The sequence below is a fragment of the Lactuca sativa genome, chromosome 5 (assembly GCF_002870075.4).
Source record: "Lactuca sativa cultivar Salinas chromosome 5, Lsat_Salinas_v11, whole genome shotgun sequence".
Lineage (NCBI taxonomy): Eukaryota > Viridiplantae > Streptophyta > Magnoliopsida > Asterales > Asteraceae > Lactuca > Lactuca sativa.
Genome location: NC_056627.2, coordinates 90,826,282 through 90,831,912, shown reverse-complemented (window position 1 = coordinate 90,831,912; position 5,631 = coordinate 90,826,282). Strand labels below are relative to the sequence as shown.

General features: G+C 23.9%; 1 pseudogene; it reads left to right on the top strand.

Annotated features, from left to right (window-relative positions):
* Positions 1-1,574: 1,574 nt before the first annotated feature.
* Positions 1,575-4,719, top strand: LOC111898888 (palmitoyl-monogalactosyldiacylglycerol delta-7 desaturase, chloroplastic-like; annotated as a pseudogene).
* Positions 4,720-5,631: the final 912 nt, after the last annotated feature.

The window sequence follows — 5,631 nt, the reverse complement described above, 5'->3', positions numbered from 1 at the left end:
CTTAAGTTTTTCAAAAATGTTCGGATTTACCCATACCTTGATTTTTATTTTGATTATTTTGATTATTATTATTATTATTATTATTATTATTATTATTATTATTATTATTACTACTACTACTACGTATTTTTAATACATTTTAATGTATACAAATATTTTTATTAATATAAATATATTTTTAAAAATATATATACTTGTATTTAGTATTTATATATGTTTGAATTCTCATGTATTTATTTTATAACTATTTCCATAAGATAGTTTTTATACAAATGAAACACATATTTATATCTATTAAATACACATGAAAATGTATTTATACATTTCCAAACATATTTATATGTATTAAATACAAATAAAAAGTGTATTTATACATTTAAAAATATTTTTATTTGTATTTAATAGATATAAATATGTATTTCCTCTATATAAAAACTATAGTATGCATATAATTATGAAATAAATACATATTTATACATGGTAATATATACAAATACATCTAATTATATCTTTTATATAATATAAACCATATAAATATGCATTTTTATATTTATATGAATATAATATATTTTTATATGAAATAAATATATATTTATACCTACTAAATACAAATAAATACATTTTAAAATATAAATACGTTACTATAGGAATACATAGGGTTTCAAATGTATATAAATACTAAATACAAGTATATATATTTTTTAAAATAAATTTATATTTGTAAAAATATTTTTATACATTTAAAAATGTATGTATAAAATATTTTTATACATTTAAAAATGTATTAAAAATTAATAATAATAATAATAATAATAATAATAATAATAATAATAACGACAATAATAATAATAATAATTTGAATAATAATAATAATAATAATAATAATAATAATAATAATTTGAATAATAATAACAATAATAATAATCAAAATAATAAAAATAGAAATCAATGTAAGGGTAAATTCGAACATTTTTGAAAAACTTAAGGGTAAATTCGAACATTTTTGAAAATTCAAGGGCTTTACTGGCATTAGGTAATCGGTAGGTTACCTGGAAACCAGCTATAAGGGTAAAAATGAACAAATTAAACAAAACTTCGGGCTTTATTGGACCTAAAACACATTCAAAGGTAAAACCGACATTTTTGTGAAAATTTTAAGGCTATTATGTCATTTTCCAAAGTCCAAAAGCCGATGATCAATTGGGAAATTTAAAAATGTTTGTGTTCAATGAAATCAAACATAAAATTAAAAAAAATTATATTAAAAGGAAAGTTAATTATGATATAAGGACGTATAAATGAGTCATTTGGTTGAAACCGGTAGTAATTCAATGGGTAGAGAATATTTTTATATGTATTTGGTATAAATGATAGAAAAATGCATATTGTATACCATCCGAAATCCAAAATGCCATGTTTCGGAATTGGTGTTTATTTTGTAAAATAGGTCAAATTTGGCCATTTTCATTAATTGTGTTAGAATCATAAAGTATTTTTATCATCATCCCTAAAATTTAGCTATTTATACCTACATACCTGACACCACAAGAAACACACAAACTACTTCCCATAACTGAGAAATATGACAAACTTATTGGTGCCATTCTCTAACTCCCATGGTGGAAACCGAAAAAATCTGCGGAAAATACCATTTTCCAATGTGGTGATCACACGAACTAGGAACTATTTCTTGGGTCGAAAATGGCAAGCGGTAGACATCCAAGTGGCATCATGGTTCATTTTTGTTCATTTACTTGCCCTTTTTGCACCTTTTACATTTACTTGGGATGCTTTTTGGATCGCATTTGTTGGTTACGTTGTCACGGGAATGCTAGGCGTGACCCTCTCTTACCACCGACTTTTGTCCCACCATAGTCTCGAACTTCCCAAATGGCTCGAGTACATATTTGTTTACTTTGGGGTCCTAGCCTTACAGGTTTGTATTTGGCTTTATCATCATCATAATCTAATTTTTCTCGGATTGATTAAAAGTTTGTCTAGTAAGACGTAATGTATTGACGGTGAATGAAAGAAACAAAGATAATGAAGGAGTTTATATATGTGATCATTTTGGATGGTATATATGAATGTAATTAACATTATATGATTTTATCTGTATTGCGTATAAATATAATACATAGTTTTAGTTCTACACTATACACAATATGTTATAAAATAAAAATGAAAATAAATCGACTCATGAACTTTAAAAATAAAGCTTTGTGTCATTAATAGTTATAAAACATAAAAATAAATTATGTTACAAATTTTCATTAAATTCTATGATTGTATGAGAAAAAATAAAATATTTATTCGATTGTATTAGAAAAACCAAACAATATTTTTAATTTCAATAAAATGAATCATATTATTTTTATTCTGATTCCATCACACTAAACAATACTAGGTAATTTTTTTTATATGTAGGGAGATCCAATATTTTGGGTGAGCATACATAGATATCATCACAAATACGTGGATTCAGATAATGATACACACTCACCCATCAACGGGTTATGGTTTAGTTATGCGGGTTGGTTTTTAGACAATGAATACCTAGTTGAAAAGGTATCATGATATCGTTTTATTATTAATTAGTTGTAAGATATATTTAAAAAGTTTGAATTTAAAAGGAAATTGATAAAATTGTTGAATTATTAAAACTAAAGTGTTTTTTTTTTTTTATATTTAAACAAATGATTTATATAAATAAACAAAGATATTAATGGAGTTTTATCCTAATAATTTTGAAATTAAAATGTAAGCCCATTAATGAAACTGATATTCATTTATTATTATATTTATTGCTATTACATTTAAATTTTATACGAAATTTAATAAACTAGAAAAAACCATAAAATAACATGTAGAAAACAAAATTAGTTTAAAATAACTATAAAATGCATATGACCAAATAAATGAGGGTATGATATGTGCTAAAAATATCTTTATTTATTAAAGTAAAAATGATTAAAAATATATTGTTGCTATAATTTTAATCGAATTGCATGAACAAAAAACACAAATCATCCTAAAACAATACTATATTGGTTGTTTTTATGCAGTATCAAGAACGTAACAACGTAGAGGATTTAAAAAGTCAAACATTCTACATATTCATTCAAAAAACATACAGTGTCATTTGCTTGGATGTGGTGCGGTATTGTACGCATGGGGTGGATTTACCTACGTCGTTTGGGGCATGGTATAATATCTATATTTGAATTCATTTCATAAATTTTATTTAGGTAATGATTTTCAAATATATTTAATTTAAATACTTCATTTATATTAACTTACATTTTTTATTAAATAAATAAATAGATTGGATACACAAATTTGTTTGATTAAAACCACATGTACATATTAACAAGGAGTTTTTTTATATGGATACCATCACAAATACGTCGGAGATCCTAAGTGATAAGTTAAATTGATTAAAACCACATGTACATATTAACAAACTAACCAATGTATTATATGGATTTATTTTAAAAAAAATTATATATGAAATTCTAAACATTTGACAAGTTTGAATTTATAAGAAAAAATAGAAAAATATTGAATTATTAAAATTAAGTTGTTTGTTTTTCTTTTAAATTATACAAATAATTTAGATAAATAAATAAATGAAACTAATGAAACTTTAATTTAAAAAATTTGAAATTAGAAGGAAGTCAATTAATGAAATTAATATGAATTTATTATTACATTTATTGCAATTATTACATTTAAATATTATGTGAAAATTAATAAAATGAAAAAAAACCACAAAATGCTATGTGGAAAAAATTAATTGAAAATAACCACAAAATGACATGTGGCCAAATCAATGAGAGTATGACATGTGACAAAAAAATTTTATTTATTAGGAAGGATGAGGTGAGTTTTTTATTTGATAAAAAAAAAAAAAAAAAAAAAAAAAAAAAAAAACTTTTTTTATATATAAATATGGAGCTCTATTAAAAATGACGAAATTTGTGATTTTTATAATAAGGAAACAATAATCCGATTGCCTTAATTGGTGATTTTTGGTATATGGTCTCCTAAAACTAAACAAAATTTCTTTAATTGATCCATAACCAAAATATATTTATATGATTGATAAAACTTATTTTCTAAAACATATTGTTAAATTATTTGTAGTAGTATATGTAAACTATAATTTAAATCGTTTTTAACATAAATTTATGGTGTATGTAGGGTGTTAGGATTATATGTATTTATCACCTTATGTCCCTCATAAACACCATTGGCCATATTTGGGGAAACCAAGCTTGGAATACCGGTGATCTTTCCAAAAACAACTGGTATGCTTGTAAATATATGAATGTGCTACTTAATATTAGATTCTAACAAAAACATTTTTCCATATTTGTGAAGGTGGTTAGGAGTGCTTTTCTTCGGAGAAGGATGGCATAACAATCATCATGCATTTGAGTATTCAGCTCGACATGGATTGGAGTGGTGGCAAATCGATTTTACTTGGTACATCATACGGTTTCTTGAAGCTGTAGGTTTAGCAACCAACATCAAAATACCGACCGAGGCCCAAAAGCATAAAAAATCATTTGACACTTCTTATAATCCATATAAATGATCCATGGTTTTGTATGTAACATAAAATATACATTTAAATAAAATAAACATCAGTATAAAATTACTTTTATATGGATTACTTTATACAAATGAAAGTATAATTTAGAGATTTATTTAATTTCGCAAGTCTTTTGTTGATATGAATACATTAAATTTATGTTTGTTTAATTTTTGTTGAAAATAAATATATAAGTGGAATGTCGGCATATTTTTTTTTCTAATTTTGACTTATGTTATTTGTATTGTTTACTTTTGTTAAATAAGTATATTTTCTTTGACGATTTTTATTGGATGACATGATTTTATTCTAACAAATAACAACTAGTAATTGAGCATGCATTTTGTCGTGAATTTTTACCTGATTTTGTTACGTATTAGGAAAGTAAATGAGGGAAATATATATATATATATATATATATATATATATATATATATATATATATATATATATATATATATATATATATATATATATATATATATATATTTATTTTGATGAGGGACAAACATGAAATTTTAGAAAATGAAAAAGATGAAAGTAATATTATAAAATAAAAAGATGAAAAATATGATTTTACAAAATAATAGGTTGCAAGTGAATATATACTTTTAGTTTGCAATTTGTAACACCCCATTTTTCGTATGTGGTTTGAATAAAGTAATTTTCAATTGTTAAGGGGTACTCGACGAGTCTGTAGCCTAACTTGTCGAGTAGAGACGGGTTTTGCACGTGTTTTAAGCTGGCTACTCGACGAGTCCATATGTAACAACAGCAAAATTCAGGTCAAAATTTAAACTTTTATAAAACCGTAATTGATTATACTAGGTGGTAAATATTGTAACAAGGTTTTCATACATATAAAGAACACAAAAATCCGAGTTATAACGAGGAAGTTATAACCATTCTAAAATTCCCGACAAAACCGGCAACACCGATTAAACGAAAAACGCGAAGTTTCAATACAACAGTTTTTAGCCTTAAGTATCTAAATAAAAGTTATAGATAACATCAAACCGTGAGCGTACATAAAA